Source organism: Bubalus bubalis, chromosome 4, assembly GCF_019923935.1.
Source record: "Bubalus bubalis isolate 160015118507 breed Murrah chromosome 4, NDDB_SH_1, whole genome shotgun sequence".
Classification (NCBI taxonomy): Eukaryota; Metazoa; Chordata; class Mammalia; order Artiodactyla; family Bovidae; genus Bubalus; species Bubalus bubalis.
Window position 1 is genome coordinate 47,697,157 of NC_059160.1, and position 22,402 is coordinate 47,719,558.

Below are 22,402 nucleotides of genomic sequence, written 5' to 3' on the forward strand. Positions count from 1 at the left end.
AGATCATTAAGGAGTAGAACTTGAGTTTGAACTCCATTCCGTTTGATTCCATGTTCTTGTTCTTAATTACTATACTCTCCAACTCCTCAAATTAAAGGACTGGGTGTAGCCTGCAGAGAGGAGAGTCTGGGGAAGAGACTGACAAGGAAGCTGTTACTCTTTTTTGATTCCCCATTACCCTTTCTGCCTGCCTACCAGGCACTTTGCTTTTACATTTCGGTAGTGTTTTAAAAAATTGGAACAAGAGCAAAGATCAACTACATGGCCCTACATCCAGCTCTCATCCCCAAATCCTGTAACTAGTAGAACATATTTGAAAGACTACATCTACAGCAAGGATGAAAATCAATAAAGGACAAGTGGATCAGAGGAATATCTGAGAGGCTGAAGGCAAATTGGATCAGACCACTGATGGAGGGAAAACATGACCTAAAACACCAGCAGGGGCTTCCCAGATTCTGGGGATGCTCGAAGATGAGAGACAATGCCTGCCTTGCATCGCAGGAGAGGGCTCTGAAGCAGACATCAAGGTGATTGGTCAGGGAGCCTATACTTTAAGCATCAAGGCATTGAGCCCCTTCTGTGTCTTACATCTTCTTATGCCAAGCAATGGGCAGGGAGGTTCCTGTCCCACTCCCCCATCCAGAACAGAGTTATGAGAGTAGGTGTTTGGGCTAAAGAACCTAAGGGGTGCCCAAATAGTACCACCGAGGAAGAATGTTCAGTCGTTAAGTCATGTTCGACTCTTTGCAACCCCATGGACTGCAGCACGCCAGGCTCCTCTGTCCTTCACTATCTCTCAAAGTTTGCTCAAATTCATGTCCATTGAGGCAGTGATGCGATCTTGAGGAGTCCCCATATATTAAGGGAAAAATTACTGAGACACCATCCTTGGATTATGTCCTATCGTTTCTTTTTTTTTTTTTTCTTTAATTTTATTTTATTTTTAAACTTTACATAATTGTATTAGTTTTGCCAAATATAGCTGTTAGAGATAGAAGGTAATAAAAAGAGAAGCCACAGAAGGAAGGCGGGGCATCTCCAAAACAAGTGAGTGAAAGTCACTCAGTCATGTCCAACTTTTTGCGACTCCACGGACTATACAGTCTATGGAATTCTCCAGGCCAGAACACTGGAGTGGATAGCCTTTCCCTTCTCCAGGAGATCTTCACAACCCAGGTATTTAACCCAGGTCTCCCACATTGCGGGCGGATTCTTTACCAGCTGAGCCACATGGGAAGCCCAATAATACTAGATTGGGTATCTTATCCCTTCTCTAGCGGATCTTCCCCACCCAAGAATCGAACCGGGGTCTCCTGCATTGCAGGTGGATTCTTTACCAACTGAACTCTGAGGGAAGCCCCTCTCCAAAACAAAGAGGGGCATAAAACCTAAAATCACTGATAACCTGAGGAAAAGCAACATCCAGAGAGATGTATGTACCACCAGCCTTAGAAGAGAAGGAAATGTTGTCATATGCTACAACACGGATGAAACTGGAGGACATTATTATCATAAGTAAAATAAGCCAATCACAGAAGGACAAATACTGCATGATTCCCCTTATAGGAGGTATCTAAAACAGTCAAACCTGTAGAAGCAGAAAGTAGAATGATGGTTTACAGGAGCTGGAGGAAAGGAAAATGGTTCAATGCATATAGTTTCCATCATGCAAGGTGAAAAAGTTCTCGAGATCTGCTGTAGCTTAATGCACATATAGTTAATGACACTGTGCTGTACACCTAAAATTTTGTTTAGAGGGTAGATTTCAAGTTATGTTTGTTGCTTTTTTGTTTGTTTGTTTCACCACAATGGAAAGAGAGGGAGAGAGGAGCAGAAAGGGAGAGAGAGACAAAGAGGGAAGGAGGGAGGGAGAGAGAGAAGGGAGGGAGACAGAAAAAAAAGGATTTATTCTTCTCTAGAGCCTTCAGAAGGAGAATGGTCCTGCCAAAGCCTTGATTACAGCTACCCAACTTGAAAAAGACCCTGATGCTGGAAGAGATTGAGGGCAGGAGGAGAAGGAAGTGACAGAATGAGATGGTTGAATGACATTATTGACTCAATGGACATGAGTTTGAGCAAACTCTGGGAGATAGTGAAGGACAGGGAAACCTGGCGTGCTGCAGTTCATGGGGTCACAAAGAGTTGGACACGACTGAACAACAATAACAATCTCCAGAACTGTGGAAGAGCACATCACTGTTGTTTTGTGGCCATTTGTTACAGGAGCCCTAGAAAACCAATGCAAGACAGAAACAGCAACCTCAAAAAATGAAAGAACTGATGCCCAAGGAAATATAAGAGGACGAAAAAAAAAGGAAAAATATTTTCAAAGAATAAGAAGTAAACATTTTCAACGACAAGGGAAGATATCCACAAAATAGAAATAGGCTCTTAAGAGATAAGACCAATTAGCTACCACGGATAACATCCTAAAACAAAACAGATTTGATAGTATAAGGCACAGGGTGTACACACATGGCAGAGGGCGGGGGGGCCAACAATGTGGTAGATGGAGCCTGGGAATTCTCCCAAAATGCTGTGCAAAAGAATAAAAAGGTAGAAAATAAGAAAGAAGGTTCAGATATAGAAAATAATTTGAAAAGACTCAACATCTTCAAACAGGAATTCTAGAAAAAGACGACAGAGGAAACATAGGGAGTTGAAAAATGAATGAAGGACTTTTCTCACGGTCCAGTGGTTCATGTTTCCAAGGCAGGGTGGGGACTGGGGCATGTGTTGGATCCCTGGTTGGGGAACTAAGATCCCACATGCCTGGTGGCAAATAAATAAATAAAAGTAAAAATGAATGAGAAGACATTTCCAGAGTTTATGAAAGACACAAGACTTCAGACTCCATGGGCATTAAAATGCTGAGTGTTTGATGGGAAAGACAATATTTTGATGTTATAAATTTGGCTCCTTTGCTCATGAGATTTCTCAGAGGCAATCGGTTCCTCACCCTCAGCCCTGACATTTATATTAGGCACATGCCTATCTGGAGGTGTTCTCCTTTCTCTTCAATGCAACTTCTCCTCTGTTATCTGAAATTCAATAAAAACATCGGCACAGACCTCATCCTTGATTTGGGGCCAATATTTGTGGCGTATGGAATTGGAAGTGTCCGTTTCAGAAGAGGCCTGTGGTGTAATTAAGTTTATTAGTCTCAGTAGTGTATATTCATCAGAAGTTCACCCCATTTGACACAGTCTTGGCCTGTGATGGGCTAAAGCTTTCATCCTTGCCAAATTAGAAGGGAAATCAAGATGAGGAATAATCTCTGGGATCCTTTATTGCATATAAAGTGTGCAAAATGCTAAAAACAACAACAACCTCATGTAACAATCTGTTTGGATAATATTGGAATGTATTTATTGCAGATGTTAACATGTTTAAGTGAGACAACTATTGTTCATAAAGTGAAATGGACTGGGGATTATAAGAATCTCTGACCAGATAACAAAAAAAAGAGCTCCATAAACCAATCAATTCTTTAAATTAAAAGAGCATTAATCTGGGCTGTGAGATATCAATTTTGTAAACATGGTTCAGGAATCGTCCTGGGTGACCTCCAGTGTCTCTTGAGAAGTCAACAATTCACAGGATTATTTTGTTAATCAGCTCTTAAGAGATAGAATCAGACAAAAAAAAAAAAAAACATTTTACTTAGTAAATGAAACATATTTAATTTGCTATCTCATTCTGTGTTAGGCCGTCTTTAGAGGAACCCATATCAAGACATATAACAACAGCTTCCCATCAATAATTATTTGACAGTTACTATGCTACTGGGTGGACCTTTCAAATTTATAATTAGGAAGACTTAGGCAGATGGGACACATTGATCAATAACATAGTCAATTTTCCATCATGGAAATAAATTGATATTTCCATTGTAAAAACATTTCTTTCAGTACCTGAGAATACCACCATTTATTTCTAGCAAGAAAGTAACTAAGGGGAAGTATAAATGTTAGACAAATAAGTGGTGTAGTGGTAAAGAATCTGCCTGCCAATGAAGGAGATACAAGAGAAATAGGTTTGATCCCTGAGCTGGAAAGATCCCCTGAAGGAGGGCATGGCAACCCCTTCCAGTATTCTTGCCTGTAAAATCCCACGGACAGAGGAGCCTAGCTGGCTACTGTCCGTGGGGTCACATAGAGTCGGACAGGACTGAGCAGCAAGCATGGACCAGTCCTTTCAAATACACTGCATTTTCAGCATGCGTAGGAGATGTCAGATTTGCTCAGCAACTTCCTTGCACGAGTTTTATTCCTAGATGGCTGCCTCAGGTCAGGACAGCTGGACCCAAAACTTATCTTACTGTTCATCCAAAGTGAGTGTTATTGGAAATGGAGTTGGCATCAGTGGCAGAGGAATACAGAGCACAAATGTAGAAATCAAACAGATCTGGACATAGATCTTGGCCTTGAACTTGAACACATTACTGACTCTCTCTGAACCCTAGATTCCTTGTCTATAAAATGGACCTGAAGGAATCGAAAGAGGGAGTGAGTGGCCTTGGGAATGGAAAGAAAGATACTTTAAAGGTTTGGTGGAGGAGCAGCAAATTGCTGCTCTCCTCCCCAGGGTGAGACTGTGCTTGCCAAAAATGGCTGCAACGACCTCTCCCATCTCACACACTCATCTGCAATGTGACCTTGACTCTCCTCCATTGACACATGGTATCTAATTTCCTTCCCTTGAAATTTGAACTCATCTCCTGACTTGCTTGTAACCAGTAAAATGCATCAAAAAAGGCATAGATACATGTATGTGTATAACTGAGTCACTCCACTGTACACCTGAAGCTAACACATTGTTAATCAACTATAAGTAATTTGCGTGCTAAGTCCCTTCAGTCGTGTCCGATGCTTGCAGCTCTATGAACTGTAGCCCACCAGGCTCCTCTGTCCATGGGATTTTCCAGGCAAGAATGCTGGAGTGGGTTGGCATTGCCTCTTCCAGGGAATTTTCCTGACCCAGGGACTGAACATGCATCTCTTATGTTTCCTGCATTGGCAGATGGGTTCTTTACCACTAGCACCACCTGGGAAGCTCCAATATAATTTTTCTTTAAATTTTTTAATTAATTAATTAAAAAAAAAAAAAGTGACTCTGACATTTCTAGGACTAGGTCAGAGAGTCCAGGCAGCTCCCACCTGGTTTTTGTGAAACCAGGCACTATGCAGTGAGAGGGCTGTGCACACCTGTGCACTCCGGATGAGTCACCCCAGCCCGGGTACCAGACCAGCCCGGACCTCCAGATGATCGTAGCTCCCGGGTGTCTAAGTCCCCACCAGTCATTTGAGTCTCCCCAAGTGAAGCCCCACGCATTGTGGAGCAGAGACAAGCCGTCCTCGTTGCTCCCTGCATTCCTGATCCGCACAATCTGTGAGCTGGACAACACGCCACCATCTCACCCTGCTGAGTTCGGACTGTTTTGTCATGTGGCATCAGTGACTGGGACACTCCCCAGTGCAGATAACAAGTAAGCACAAGCACACACACACTCGTGCATGCTCGCCCATAGTGGGAAGTGGAGCAAATGTTACAAAAGAGAGACCGACTCACTAACTCTCTCCATGGCCCAGTTTCCCCACCTGCAGGTGATGGGGAGGTGAGATGGGGCTCCCAAAGGCTCTCTCAGTTCTAACGTTCTGCTCCTGTGATCTTCTCTCCCTCCTCTTCCATTAAAGCCCAGTCTGAAATCCTTCAGGTTCTCTGAGGTACACATGACTGACAACTCCCCAGCAGTGGTTGTATTTTAGACAGCATCAAAGCCTAAAGGAAAAGGAATAAAGCTTTGATGGTGGAATTTTAGAGCCCGTGGTTATTTATTTATTTATTTATTTTAGAAGATGACAGAGACGGGTTATCCTAAGTCTTGAAGATGTAACTGCATCTGTATATCCTTATGATATAAATGAGTTCTATGATACAAATTAGACACAGTGATTATTTCACATGGAGTGTTACCACCTGTTGATTCAAATTTTGTGCTGAACGTAATTCCAGGCACTGTGCATGCATTATGCTCCCACCTCATCATGAGTGGTACCTTCCCTGACACCATATTTGAGAACATAAAGGAATCTGTCCCCTGGGGAGATGAGTCTGCCTGAGAATGCTACACTAAATGTGAGCCCATCTAGCCCAGAGGTTTTCAAATATTACACTGAAACACTTATATTCTGTATTCTGAATCAAGGTGTTCTGCTGGTAAAAATTGAATAATGGTCATTTCTTCATTTGCAAGAGGAATATGTTAATGAAGAGGGTTTTCAATTTTCCTCCCATAATTTTTTAAACCTCGACATTCAGCACCACTTGCTGGTTAGGAAAACCAATTCTAGCTTGAAGGAGACGAAAATATTAAAGCAGTTATTCAAATGGGCTCTAGAGTTAGACCAAAGTTTGAAAAATGAACAAAAATTAGCTATTTACTGCTGTGTAACCTTGGGTGAGTCACTGTTCTAATGCTTAATTCTATTATTTGTAAAGTAGAATGGCTATAGTTTCTTCCACATAGGATTGAGTTGGGACTGAAGGAGACAATGCATTAGGTATAGTGCCTAGCACACATAAATAGTTAATCCAAGTTTGCTACTTTTATCAATAAACCATTCCTGTATCACTGTAGCCAGACACAAGGCAGAAGGCAGTTTTGTTTTCAAAGTGATTTGGACCTGCCAGAGAAAGTCTTAGGAAAAAGGGAAATTGCCTGTGAGCATGCATTCACATCTGAGTTTTGCAAAGTAGATAACGTCTTACAATATAACTTCCAGATTGGTTGCTTAATTTTCACTCGTTTCTGATATAAAAATACCCTAGAGAAAAAGAATACAGTGAATCAGGAATAGCATGGCCTTTGGAGTAGGACAAAAATGGATTCTAATCCCAGATTAGTTACTTATCTTCTCTGAACCTTGGTGCAAACATGTATTAAGTGTTCAATAAATATTTGCAAAGCAGAATTCTAAATTTTTAATACTATTTACCTGTTTCTTTTTTAGGATTAAATGAGATATAGAGTGAAAGTATCTAACTCACAGATGCTAGCTGGCAAATGATCGTTTTCTTTATCCACACATGATTTTTTTTAGTGCTTGGCATTTTTTATTAAGAAACTCCAAATTTGATCAGTTCTTTTCATCCTGATACATGTCAGTTCCTCTGTTTATCATGCAGGTAACTGTTTTAGCCACAAACCTGGTTTTGTGTACTCACTCTATTCTATCCCAGAGATTCTCTAAAACTATACGCTGTGTGGATAAAGCAATGGTGCTTCTTGAAGGAACTCAGAAACTGCACAGATATTAATCCTCATCTTGATGAAAATAGAAAACATCATTTTTCATTAAGAGCTAGCTGAGTTTCCTTTTATCATGGAGACACACACACACACACACACACTCTTACCCCTTGAGTATGCTGTCTCCTTATAACCACGAAGTTCTATACGGTCATGGAGTCATTAGACTTTTCTTCCTCTGGGGATAAATTTAGATCTCTATGATTTCCTGAAAGGAGATAATTTGTTTCATCTTTAAAATGAAGGAGTAGAGGGGGAAAGTTCCAGTGATTCTTTTTTTAATGTGCAGCAACTTTTCCACTTAGAAGCAACTAAATTCACATCATGTGACTTACCTTCCTGTCATAAATCTGGTGATCAATCTATAAGCCCCAGACAGCCAGGCATTTCCTAGGTAACCAACCCCAAGTGACTTTAATGGACAGCCCAAAGCAGTCAGAAACCAGCAAGAGAAAGAAAACACTTGCCCTTCTGTACTTTTTCTCAATATGTTTAAATAATTTAAAACACCATCAAGAAGCTAATCCATAGATAAAATGACATGTAAAATATGATTGCAGAGTTCTCCTCTCCCTTCATTGATTCACTCAGGAGGGGAAAGAGCCACTTACTCAAGGCTTTACTTGTCCCCAAAGAAACTTCTTCCAACCTTTGAAATGAAGTTAGAGTTATCAGGCTCAGTCTTGTCCATTGGATGAGTTACAAATGGGCATGAGCTTTGAAAGTAACAAAACTGGGTCATTTGCAGAGACGCGGATGGACTAGAGACTGTCACACACAGTGAAGTAAGTCAGAAAGAGAAAGACAAATACCATATATTAACACACATATGTGGAATCTAGAAAAATGGTATGGATGATCTTATTTGCAAAGCAGAAATAGAGACACAAACATAGAGAACGTATGGACACCAAGGGGGAAAGAGGGTTGGGGGGTGGTTGGGATGAATTACAAGATTGGGATTGACATATGTACAGTACTATGTATAAAATGAATAGCTAATGAGAACCTACTGTACAGCACAGGGAACTCTGCTCAATGTTCTGTGGTGACTTAATGGGAAGGAAATCCAAAAAGGGAGGAGGAGGAATATATGTAAGCATACAGATGATTCATTTTGCTGTACAGTAGAAACTAACATCGGAGAAGGCAATGGCACCCCACTCCAGTACTCTTGCCTAGAAAATCCCATGGACGGAGGAGCCTGGTAGGCTGCAGTCCATGGGGTCGCTAAGAGTCGGACACGACTGAGCGACTTCACCTTCCCTTTTCACTTTCATGCATTGGAGAAGGAAATGGCAACCCACTCCAGTGTTCTTGCCTGGAGAATCCCAGGGACAGGGGAGCCTGGTGGGCTGCCGTCTCTGGGGTCTCACAGAGTCGGACACGACTGAAGTGACTTAGCAGTAGCAGCTTAGAAACTAACATATAGCAACTATACTCCAATAAAAATTAAAAAAACAAATGAGCATGAGCTAAATGTTTGCAACAGTCATGACTTCTAAGTTTCCTTTTAATCTGGAAATATCATAAACTGACTCTTTTTGGAATGTTCACTGGATTAAATTTAGTAATTCAAGAAAGTATAAAGGTTAAAGCATCCATCAGGGAGTTAGTCCACAGCTGAATCCTGACTCCAACGTGTATCAGTGCATGACCTTTAGAAAGGATACATAATCTTTTGAGACTCTATGTATTGGTTTGTTAGGTGGGAGGAATGAAAATAGATTGTATTTCATAGGGTTGTTGGGGATGCCTAAATCAGGTAACACAGGTCAAACGCCTAGCACAATGCTGGTCACATGATAAGCATTTAACAGAGGTTAGAAATAAATGAAAAAAAAAAAGGAGGGGGGTGGGAATCACTTTCTTATATGTAAGTACCTCTGAGTGTCAGGGACCAGATTAAAGCATTTATACACTTGAAAATACAAGAGCCATAAAGAGTTAAATGGCTTTAATTGGAAGAAAAAAAACCCTTTAACTCTGGAATATCATGGTTGACATCATAGACAGCAAACATATTCTGAGCATCCTTTTTGTGCAAAACAGAGGAACAGATGGAGAGACCATGGGTTTAGAATCAGATAGATTTAGGTTCAAATTCTGTTTTTCCATATTAGTTGTATGACCAGGGATAAACAACAGATCTCATCTTCAAAACAGGTACGTCTGTCAGGGCTTATGGTTGCAATCAACATAAACGGACTCAGCAAATTTAACGAAACATGCAATTCATGAAAAGTACTTGAAACACTTACAGAGTCGAGAGACTGGAAGACCAATTTGGAAAACTGGTTAAGGTTTGGGAAGTTCTCAGACAACTAGGTGGAGAGAACCACAGAAAGGCTACACAGTAGTCTGTTAGAGGCCATCAATATTACCAGCATAAATGCGACCTCCAATTGACTCCCTGCCTTTAGGTCACTGGCTTAAGATTCAAAGTCCTTGCTTGGGACTGCCACATGATTCACATGCTGCTGCTGGCTCTGCAGGAGCCAAGAGACCTCTTTAACCTCCATCACAGGACTGTGATGGTCCCTCCGCCAGACCATGCATGATGAGCTATTCCAGAAAAGGACAACTGGGCACCAGACCAGCAAACACCCTCATGAGAATAATGGTGTTTATAACAGAATATCAGAAAGTTGTGAGGATGAAAGTGCATATCACAATGCCTGGCACATAGTTGACACTCAAGCTATTATTACTAATGTTCTGAGCATAGGCTCTGGAAGAGAGAAAACTTTAAATTTTTATTTTATTTATTTTTAATTAATTTATTTTTTTTGGCTGTGCCACATGGCATGTGGGATCTCAGTTCCTCAACCAGGGATCGAGCCCATGTCCCCTACATCAGAAACTTAGAGCCTTAATTCCTGGACCAGCAGGAAGTCCCAGAAAACTTTAATTGACCACCTGTTCTGCGCCTGGTCCCACGCTAGATTGAAGATGAACTGGTGAAAATATAGCTTAATATAGTATGACATCTGCTCATAATGAGATTACAGTGGATTGAGGAAGGCTGAGAAGTCAAAAATAATAATAGCAATTTTAAATAGCCATGATGAGGATCATATGCTCTGGGTAGAAGTGAAGTGCTCTAAATTCTAAAAAGAAAAAAACTTTTTATTCTGTCTTGGATGGCTGGATAAAGTTAGGGGGAAAAAGGAATTTCTCACCGGAATAGTGGCAGTTAAGCCTGGAAAGTATTCATCTGTCTTCTCTGCTGATTTCGTACATTTTTCAAGGTGCTGCCTTGAATGAAACAGTCTTGCTACTTAATCCAAAACGCTCATTGAGGACTTGAATAGATAAAAATTCTGGGACAAAACCTTCCAAGTGAGCAAGAGGTTGCCAGTCAAAGACATTCTTACATTCTGGGTTTTGTTTTGTTTTTTTCAATATTAGTCATTGTCATCTTGACATTATTCCCAGAGAAACATTTTTCCTCCTTAATTAATGGTCTGGTGCAAATAAAAGGTTTTTCTCTTATTTACTCATTTATGATTCCAATAGATGGCCAAGATTCATTGAAGTGACCCAGACAGTAATTTTTAGTGGTTAAGCCCTCAGATGATGGAATAAAGCAGATCAGGATCTAGACCCTACCTTTACCCTTACTCACCAAGAAATATTGGGCAACTCACTGAAACTGTTTGTTGTTTATTCTCTAAGTTGTGTCAAAATCTTTTTCAACCCCAGGCTGTAGCCCACAAGGCTCTTCTGTCCATGAAATTTCCCAGGCAAGAACACTGGAATGGGTTGCCACTTCCTTCTCCAGGGATCTTCCTGACCCAGGGATCAAACCCACATCTCCTGCATTGGCAGGCAGGTTCTTTACCACTGAGCCACCAGCAAAGCCTTAAAAATGTTTCAGTTCAGTTCAGTTGCTCAGTTGTGTCCAACTCTTTGCGACCCCATGAATTGCAGCACGCCAGGCCTCCCTGCCCATCACCAACTCCCAGAGTTCACTCAAACTCACTTGCATCGAGTCGGTGATGCCATCCAGCCATCTCATCCTCTGTCGTCCCCTTTTCATCCTGCCCCCAATCCCTCCCAGCATCAGAGTCTTTTCCAATGAGTCAACTCTTCGCATGAGATGGCCAAAGTTAACTACGTGCAAACCAGGAATACACACAATAAACATGATTCTCAGAATTGTGACACCACACACATATATCCTTACAGGATGATAGGTGTTCAAGAAATGTTAGCTGTAATAATGAAATATGAGAGAAGTGCTTTCCATTAGCAAAAGACAGCCTAGAATTTTCAACATGTATATAAATACAAGCAGAGCCAGGAAAGAAATAAAGAAAGTTCAAGAAGTACAAAAGTTTGACCTAATCAAGAAGAGATTTCTGATTCTTTCATCACCATTGCTGAGAGAGGAAAATGGCAGGTCTGCCTATGGTAATAATTTATGGTGGTAAGAGAGTAGAGAAATGAGGTCAGGTTCCCACGTGGCTCAGTGGGTAAAGAATCCACCTGCAAAGCAGGAGATGCAGGAGACATGTGTTCAATCCCTGGGTCAGGAAGATCTCCTGGAAGAGGGCAACCCACTCCAGTATTCATGCCTGGAGAATCCAATGGACAGAGGAGCCTGGCGGGCTACCATTCATGGACTCACAAAGAGTCAGACACGACTGAATCTACTGAGCACACAGCACACACAGTCCTGGATTTAAGCTTTTTACTAAATTGTGTGATGTTGGGCAAATTACATTGGGAATCTCAAAATTCAATGAACTGTTATTCATAGAGTGCCAGGCGGAAGGGTCAACCCTGAATAAAGAGTAGTTATAACTAAAGCTTCCCTGATTGTTCCACAGTGATCGATTCTTCTGCAACCCTCTCTCACATTCAGTCTAAACAGAGTTAGCAAAGCACAACCAGTGGATCAAAAACAGCAGGCTACCTGTGCTTGTAAATAAAGTTTTATTGAAATGCAGCCAAGCTCATTCACTTACTTTATCATCTATGGCTGCTTTTACACTACAATGACCAAGTTGAGTTGCTACAACAGAGACCAGATGTCCCACAAAGCCTAAAATATTTTCTGTCTCACACTTTGCAGAAAAAAGTTGGCCCATCCCTGTTCTAATCACCAACTGAATACATTTTCTGTGCTGTTTATGATGATGAAGATCTATTGCTACATGCAAACATCCTCTTCCACATTAAGATTTTAAGTTCTTTGAAGTTGGACAACTGCATGTAGTTTTTCTCTAATAATACTATTTCACATTCACTTCTTGCTTGCCAAAGAACTTTGATGTGTGAGCTGTCATGTCCCACAGAGTCGAGTATAGTGTTGAGCAAACAGAAGACACTTGAAAAATATTTGACTGATTGATTGCCTTTCTCTGATATATTTCAAGCTCTAAGCAATTGGGCCAATGGTTATTTTTATCACTGACACGATAGGTCATGAAGACCATACAAATCCCTGTATCAAATGGAGCCAGAATATTTCAAACCATTGTATGAAATGGCTTTTTTTTTGGTAACATTACTGGTTGTCACTCCTTTCCATCTGAATCCTTTATAAGCATTATGTGATTTTTTTTTCCCCCACAAGAGACAGTACTGTTTCTGTAGAAAAGAACAATGTTTAGAGTCAGACTTGCGCTAAAAATCCCAGTTTGACCACTTCCTAGCTTTGAGGCCTCAGCCATATGGCTCATGTTTCAGGATCATTTAGAATCTAGACAAGTCAGAAATATGTTCTTCTTTCAGTCATCTGTCTTAGTCTCACTTTTCTACCTAGCAGCTCCCCAGAAACAATGGTTTAGAATTTACCAGTTCCTGGGAAATCATATTGGTAAACTGTCTTTTTTAATTATAGGCAAAGGCACAGACTGACCTAAAGTCGGATAAATTCACTAAGAAAAAATAATGATAACAGGCAATGTTCAAGGCAGGAGATAAAGAGATGCTGAGAAATACACATGCCTGTTTGAGAAGCTCTGAACTGATGTGGCGTTTCTTGTCATTGGCTTGACCTACTTATTGCTCTTCCATGTAACAAATGGCAAAGGAATCAACACTACTAAATATTCTAATTCTGCACAATGTACAGTTAATTTTAATAATGGCCTCTAGTTATTTTGTGCTTTTTTCTTTTGTTTGTTTTAACTTTTTATTTTATATTGATGTATAGCCGATTAATAGTGCTATGATAGTTTCAGGTGGACAGCAAAGGGACTCAGTCATACATATACATGTATCCATTCTCCCATGGACAGAGGAGCCTGACAGACTACAGTCCCTGGGGCTGCAAAGGGTCAGACATGGCTGAGCAGCTAACACTTCCACTTTCACACTTGTCTCCCCCATGGGCAAGAAACAGGTGGTGCTAGTGCTTAAGAAACTGCCTGACAATGAGGGAGATATAAGAGACGTGGGTTCGATCGCAAGGTCGGAAAGATCCACTGGTGGAAGGCATGTCAACTCCAGTATTTTTGCCTGGAGAAGCCCATAGACAGAGGAGCCTGGTAGGCTACAGTCTATGGGACTGCAAAGAGTTGGACTCCACTGGAGCAACTTTGCATGCACGCATTGTCCCCCAAACTCCCCTCCCATCCAGGTGGCCACAAAACACTAAGCAGAGTTCCCTGTGCTATATAGTAAGTCCTTGTTGGTTATCCATTTTGAATATATTTGTGCTTTGTATCATGTGAACAAGGAGGACCTCTTAGAAAAAATTGAATTTACCAAGGAGATTTCACTACAAAAACAAGTTGAACATGGTCCGACTACTTAATATTGTGGCTAAATGCAAACCTGATGCTGAAGATTTTAAATGGGAGAATTATGCAATTATTCTGAATTAACTCTGTCTTTATTCCAGGTATTAGATTCTTCTTTGTTGGAATCTTGTATTTATTAGATGCATTTCTTGCTGGATAATTTATTTTTAAAAGCCTCTGAAAGGGATTATGTAGCCAAAAAACAAGACCGAGTGTGGAAGAGATGTTTTTCAACTAAAGGAGACTATGACAGTCACTAGCAATTCTGCACACCATTGAAGGTAACCAAAGGCATGAATTGCTTTCCATATCATCATATATTTGACAGCAAAATGGATTTCATATTTATATTTGAATATTGAGAGAACTTATATTATGGGAATTCACTTCAAATTAAATAATGAACCATGAAGACTTAAACGTGGTTGAATGAGCTTGAATTTATCCTTCAGAACTTCAATAGTGATAAGTCTTGACTAATAAGTAATAATATTCTCCCCATGGCACTTATCTTATCTCATTTGATCACCATAGTGATCCCATAAGGTAGGCATCAGTTCAGTTCAGTCACTCAGTCGTGTCCGACTCTTTGCGACCCCATGAATTGCAGCACGCCAGGCCTCCCTGTCCATCACCAACTCCCAGAGTCCACCCAAACCCATGTCCATTGAGTCAGTGATGCCATCCAACCATCTCATCCTCTGTCCTCCCCTTCTCCTGCCCTCAATCTTTCCCAGCATCAGGGTCTTTTCAAATGAGTCAGCTCTTCGCATTAGGTGGCCAAAATATTGGAGTTTCAGCTTCAACATCAGTCCTTCCAATGAACACCCAGGACTGATCTCCTTTGGTTGGATCTCCTTGCAGTCCAAGGGACCCTCAAGAGTCTTCTCCAACACCACAGCTCAAAAGCATTAATTCTTCTGCACTCAGCTTTCTTTATAGTCCAACTCTCACATCCATATGTGACCACTGGAAAAACCATAGCCTTGACTAGATGGGCCTTTGTTGACAAAGTAATGTCTCAGCTTTTTAATATGCTGTCTAGGTTGGTCATAACTTTCCTTCCAAGGAGTGAGCGTCTTTTAATTTCATGGCTGTAGTCACTGTCTGCAGTGATTTTGGAGCCCAGAAAAATAAAGTCAGCCCCTGTTTCCACTGTTTCCCCATCTATTTCCCATGAAGTGATGGGACCGGATGCCATCTTAGTTTTCTGAATGTTGAGCTTTAAGCCAACTTTTTCACTCTTCTCTTTCACTTTCATCAAGAGGCTCTTTAGTTCTTCTTTGCTTTCTGCCATAAGGGTGGTGTCATCTGCATATCTGAGGTTATTGATGTTTCTCCTGGCAATCTTGATTCCATCTTGTGCTTCTTCCAGTCCAGTGTTCTCATGATGTACTCTGCATATAAGTTTAAATAAGCAGGGTGACAATATACAGCCTTGGCGTACTCCTTTTCTTATTTGGAACCAGTCTGTTGTTCCATGACCAGTTCTAACTGTTGCTTCCCGACCTGCATACAGGTTTCTCAAGAGGCAGGTCAGGTGGTCTGGTATTCCCATCTCTTTCAGAATTTTCCACAGTTTATTGTGATCCACACAGTCAAAGGCTTTGGCACAGTTAATAAAGCAGAAATAGATGTTTTTCTGGAACTCTCTTGCTTTTTCAGTGATCCATCAGATGTTGGCAATTTGATCTCTGGTTCCTCTGCCTTTTCTAAAACCAGCTTGAACATCTGGAAGTTCACAGTTCACATATTGCTGAAGCCTGGCTTGGAGAATTTTGAGCATTAATTTACTAGCATGGCAGGTATTAAAATTTCTATTTTATAGGGAAATAAAATAAGCCTCAGGGAAAGCAAAAGATTTCTCCATGCATACTACTGGGTTTTAAACCTGTGTGTGTGTCTTAGTCGCTCAGTTGTGTTCGACTCTTTGCAACCTCATGGACTGTAGCCCACCAGGCTCCTCTGTCCATTGAATTCTATGGGTAAGAATACTGGAGTGGGTTTCTATTGCCTTCTCCAGGGTATCTTCCCAACCCAGGGATCAAACCCAGGTCTCCTGCATTGCAGGCAGATGCTTTACCATCTGAGATATCTGACTTTAAATCGGTTAAGATGTCTAATCCTTTATCAATGTGCCATCCTCTGCCCTTCAGAAAAGGGACAAGCATGATCTTAACAATTGTCCTATGTTCTCCTTCCCTACAGAGTCCATCTGGCTTCTGACTTTTTCTTTGGTCTTGCCTCTCAACGCTAATCTACACCATCCCCTTGGGAGCCAATAAAGAATTCACCTTCTCTTTGGGGGCCATATTTCTGGCTCCATGTTGTTTCAAGGTAAATACTCAGCACTACCCAATGCATCTGCAAGGCCTGAATCTATTCCTCTCTACTTTTGAAAGACAGTTCCTGCTCTAGTAAGTTATTTTGGCCTACAAAGAATCTCTGTACTCCATTTACTCTGGGAGCATATGTTCAGATCTAATAGCAGAGACTAGAGTTCTGGTTGAGGGCTGAGGATTGAAGAGAAGACAAAGACTATGAGGAAAATATTCCCCATCTGGCAGGCTGCTAGAATCAGTTTTGGTCCCTATTGCTAAAAAAGTAAGACAGGATTGTTTTATTAAGAAACTTTATGAGACTCTGAGCAAAGTCCAAACTTCTTTGGTGCCTGGCGCCTTATACAGGCATTCATTCAGCAAATATTTAATGAGAAACTACTGTGTGCCATATGCTGTTAATAGACACGAAAGAAACATCAGGGAATGAAACAGGAGAAGATTCCTGCTCTCAAAGAGCTTACATTCTGGTGGAAGATGCAGACAATAAACATAAACAAAAATAAAAACATTTTAGCTTTCTAATCCTTGAACATATGTTTCAATTTACTTATTTATTTCACTTCTCTCAACAATGTTTAATAATTTTTAGTGTACAGATCTTGGCCTTTGGTATATTTAGTTATAAGTATTTCATGTTTTCAATTTGACTGTAAATAGGATTTTTAAAAATTTCACTTTCCAATTTTTTCCTAGCAACATGTACAACACAGTTTATAGGTTTATAACAACCATGAACCGTGTGACCTTGCTAAATTCACTTACTATTTCTTGTAGTTGTTTTATAGATTCCTTAGACTTTTCTATGTAAATAATCATGACATCTGCAAATAGAGACAGTTTTACTTCTTTCTTTCTGATTTATAATTTTTTTAGTAAATATCTTTTGACAGATTAAGGAAGTTCCCTTCTATTCCTAGTTTGCAGAGGTGTTTTATTATGACTCACTATTGACTTTTGTCAAGTGTGTCTTTACATCTACTGAAATATTTATATGGTTTTTCTTAATTATTATGTTAATATTATCAACTATATCAAATTTTTAAACACAGATATATAAAAAAGTTGTAGAATAAATGCTATAAAGAAAAATGGACAAGTTAAAAGAAATAATACTAATAGGAAGTACTGTTTCAAACAGAGTGGACAAGGAAGTCTTTTTTGAAGATATAATATTCGAATAAAGGTATAGATGAAGGGAAGGAGCAAACTATGCAAAAGCATGAGGAAATATTCCAGGCACCAGATCGTAGAAGAAGGGTTTAAAGAGATATCCAGGGGCTGACTATAAAGCCCTGGAGGATATTTTAAGAAGTTTGAGATTTTGTTCTGAGACCATGGGGAATCATTAGTAGGTTTTCAGCAAAAGAGCACCATGAAGTGATCTATTATCTTAAAAGATAATTCCAGCTGTTAAGTGGAGAAGTGAATGTAAGTGGCAAGAGTGGAATGGGGAAATTAATCAGGAAACAGTTTTATTATGCCACCAGGGATTCTAGCATCCTGGATTAGAATGGTAACAGGAGGTGGTAAAACATGATCTCTTTTGGAATTTCTGTTGGGTTGGATCTGGACCCAAGGGAAAATGAGAATTCAAGGAGAAATCCTAGAGTTTGGAGCCTGAGAAACTGGATGCATGATGTGCCATTAACTGATGGAGAAGAAGAGGATTGGGAAATTGAATCAAGAGAGCGGTTTTTGCAATTTGGATATTCACCTCTTTAGGTGAATTCAACATACATGGCTGGATATAGAGTGCTGGAGCTCAGGGAAGAAGGGAGAGAAAAAAGGTCTCAAGAATACAGGTGGTATTTAACTCCACGGCAGTAGGTGAGTTCACAAAGGATATGAGAATAAATAGAACCATGTACTGGGAATTTCTAAAACAGGTAGAATCAAAAAGAAGAGGGAGGGCCAGCAAAGGAGGTTGAGAAGGAGCAGCCAGCGGGGTAAGAGGAAAACAGGAGGAGTAGGGTGACTCAAAAGCCAAAAGAAAAAAGGTTTTGAGAAAAAGGGAATGATCTACTGTGTCCATTGCTCCCAGGAGGCCAAGTGAAACAAAAATAAAAAATTGAGAGGTTTGGGAATATGGTGGTGACTGAGGTAACAAGGGATGGGAGGCATAATGGGATCAGGGTCTTGTAAGGGGAGTTAAGTTCCCAATTTTCATTACAGACTCCTCTTAGGGATTGACCAAGTGGATAGTCAGTTGTGGGGGCCAACTGTAATGGTCTATCAAGTGTGTATAGATTTCTAGGGGCCTATGATGGTTACACCATGAGATGTCTCTCCTCACATCTGCACAGAAGCCCATACTCCAAGTCCTGGCAGTTGGGGAAGGACTGGGTCACTCTGCCCTTCGTAGACCAAGGAAGCATCGTGATGAGCATGCAGAACAGTGACTGCCCCAGACATGCTTTAAGCAGATTCCAGAGTGGTCAAGATGAATGATGGGAGCTGCAGCAGGAGAAGAAGGTGATCCTTTTAAGAATTCCCCCCAAATATCCTACATCCTTGCATGGGAGGATAGGGGTGGAGAGCTTCCTAGTCACTGTGACTTGAACGTAAGTGTGAAGTGACTCCATTCTGTAATCATGGGTGGCTGAGGCCAGAGGCCATAGAAGTTACAGGCAACTGTTCTAAAATCAAGTCTCCTTGCAAAACTTTTCCCAAATAACTCACTTCTTGCTGCCTCTCTTTCAAAAAAAAAAAAAAATTGAAATTTGTGTTTTTTGAAAGCATTCCCTGGAGCCTGCTCCTTGGAAGGCAAATGTAGACAGTGTATTAAAAAGCAGAGACAACACTTTGCCGACAAAGGTCCATATAGTCAAAACTACAGTTTTTCCAGTAGTCATGTATGAATGTGAGAGTTGGACTATAAAGAAGGCTGAGTGTCGAAGAACTGATGCTTTTGAACTATGGTGTTGGAGAAGACTCTTGAGAGTCCTTTGGACAGCAAGGAGATCAAACCAGTCAATCCTAAAGGAAATCAACCCTGAATATTCATTGGAAGGACTGAAGCTCCAATACTTTGGCCACCTGATGTGAAGAGCCAACTCATTGGAAAAAACCCTGATGCTGGGCAAGACTGAGGGCAAATGGAGAAGAGGGTGACAGAGGATGAGATGGTTGGATGGCATCACTGACTCAATGGCCATGAGTTTGTGCAAACTCTGGTAGATGGTGAAGGACAGGGAAGCTGGGTGTGCTGAAGTCCATGGGGTCACAAAGAGTTGGACACAACTTAGCAACTGAACAACAGGAGCAGCCGTGGCTCTTCACCAGATAGATTTCAAAGAATGTCTTCATTGGCAGAGCTATCCAGAGTTGAGGTGTCAACAAACTAAGTGAGAAAGTAGAGCGGTCTAGGGTCTCACATACAGCTGTGCAAGTTCTACACAGGGGCACCCAGAACAAGGAGTGCTATCTTCAAATCTGAACGAAGGCACCATATGGGCTAATGGCAGTCCTGAGTGGATAAACTTGAAAACAAAGCCAGAGCATGTGTCCAAGAGGCAACAGAGTACTCTTCATCTGTATAAAGTGGAAGGACATGGACTTCATTTATGGGAAGATTCTGGTGAAAGATGGAGAAAAAGACCTGGCTATTTAAATACTTCGCAGTGTTCAACAACTTTTTTTTTTAGCAAATCTTTTCAAAAAAAGCAATTCATGATATTTTGTCTTCCATTCTACATGGCGTGAAGGATCTCTCAACATCTGTTCTAGCTCTGTTAAGATAGTCACTTCTATGTTTCCCTTCCCTTTCTGAGGGTTAGGGTCATAGTCTTATTCCTCTTATATTCCCAGGATTTGACCAAACATGGATACTCAGAATATGCTTGTTGAATGGAACTGAGCATCACGTTGTCTGTAATGTGAAGCTTCAGTTCTAAGACAATTCTGAATTCAGAATTTAAATCTTACAAAATCAGAATGGAACTAAGAATAACTAATTTTTATTGAGTTCTATATGAATTATATTATTTAGTCCTCGCAGCATAGTCTGTAAGGTAGATATTGTTATTACTTCTTTTATAAATAATAATAACAACAATAATAAATAACATATAGTATCTAATATGTTCCATTCAGTGTTCTAAGCACTCTTGCTTATGTTAGATAATTTAATCATCTGAACAAACCTTTCAGGTAAGTACTATTATTCTCCACCTGTTAATAGCATGGTAGGAAAACGGAGTTGTAATTAATGACTTAGTAAATAGTAGAGCTTGGAATATCTCTGCCTTCAAGGTCCAAGTGATTTCATTGCCTCTCTCCAAATTTCCCAGCCCAAATAACAAACATTCCAGGATTTTCCTAAACATCTATATTGACCTCCATCTAAAAAACAATATCATTCTGAACACTAAATCCAAAAGATTCTGTGTTCTTAGGAGAGGAGGGAGTACCTAGAAATGGGAGAGTGTGTCTTTGAATGTATTTCATCCCAACGAAATCTTCATGGGAGAAAAAAAAATATCAAGAGTTTAGAAATGTTATTGCAAAGCTTGACTGCACCCTTTCAATGACCTGTGTGCCCCCCTCACGGTAAGTGGCTCAAGTACATATTTCCCATTTGGTCATTAACACCCATTATCTCACTCCCCACCCCCCAACCACAGACTTGCCAAATTTACTTTTAACTGCTCTCAGCACTGAAACAGAAGGGGGGCCAAGATAATGAGCCTCCACAATGTATAATTATTATAAATGAGCAGAGATAAACTACACCTGTCAAAATAAATGATCAGCATCCTAAATCGCTGGTTTCTCCACGTACTGTTTTGTAAACTCGAGTTATTCATTCCTGCTAATTTCTCTCACAGCCATTCCCACGGCTTTTTTCCCCCTGATTTGAGCTCCTAGAGTTCGCTCAGAAAGTGCTTGTCACCCCTAGATTCTTCAGAGGATAAGAGACAAGCTCGAAGTAAATTGTTCCTGCAGGAAATGAATTACTACATCGCCAGAGTTCCCTTGAAAGGATGTCAGACATAGGCTGGTTCATTGTGGCTCTGTCTATCAATGTTCAGCCCTTCAATAATATCCCCTTTTTGTTCTTTTCCTAAGATTCTGCCAAAGTGACAAAAAGACAATGGTGGCACGGCATAGAAGTCAGGCTAATTCTAAGTGTAACTGTATTTAAGGAATGTTCAGCTGACAGTATTTTGGATGCAGAAAAAACACTTACTTCATAGTTTACAAAGTTCAAATCCAACAAAGAAAACTATTGCTGGTTTCAGGTCTATGCATCTACATTCATGTAAAATAACTGTCTATGTGGTTTTTAATGAGAGTACACACACCTCTTTTTGCTGTGATTTTCTTTTACCTTACTACCTGGGGTCTATTGGTCAGGATCCCCAGGATGCAAGCAACCAAAAAAAAAAAAGAAAGGAAGAAAGGGAGCTTTGTTTAGAAAGACAATGAGTTCATTCAGCAACTCAGAAATAGAACAGGACAAACAGACGGCATGTTGGCAATAAGGACACAGTTCCTCCTAGGGGGACTGAATGGGATTGATTTGAACACCCCCATTCTTTTGAGAAAAGATCTGATTGACCTTGAGAGACCCATGTGGCCAACCACAGGGGTGAGTGAGTCTATAACCAAAGGAAGGGAAAATAAGAACAAAAGCAAAAAATACATAGCTTACACCCTCTGATTGATTTGTTACTCCACACAAGGAACTCTCAGGCTTCCAGAATTTAGTTCCTGTTCCAACACATGCTCTGGCCCAAGACACAGATCTGTTTTCCTTTGAGTTCTTGGGTGACAAGCAGATCTGTGGAAAGAAAGACAGGTGGGAGTCAGCACACGAAGTTGTTCAGATCGTGCTGTGACCACTGCCTGCTCCTTGTTGCACTGGTCTGGATATTCAGAGTTTAGGAAGAAAAACGATTGTGTAGCTTCATCTCTATATATTAGATGCCCTCAAAAGTCGCTCTCACACTCTCAATCCACTGGTGATCCTGTGGTTAACTTCACCTTGA

At 40.6% G+C, this 22,402-nt stretch overlaps 1 long non-coding RNA gene across 1 annotated transcript; it reads right to left on the minus strand.

Annotated features, from left to right (window-relative positions):
* Window positions 1-5,120: 5,120 nt before the first annotated feature.
* On the minus strand, window positions 5,121-22,194 carry LOC102398773. Its single transcript, XR_328866.3, has 3 exons — window positions 22,066-22,194; window positions 7,423-7,523; window positions 5,121-5,784 (listed from the first exon to the last, which is right to left on the minus strand). It is a non-coding gene; the product is annotated as an uncharacterized LOC102398773 (long non-coding RNA).
* Between the last annotated feature and the right edge of the window lie 208 nt (window positions 22,195-22,402).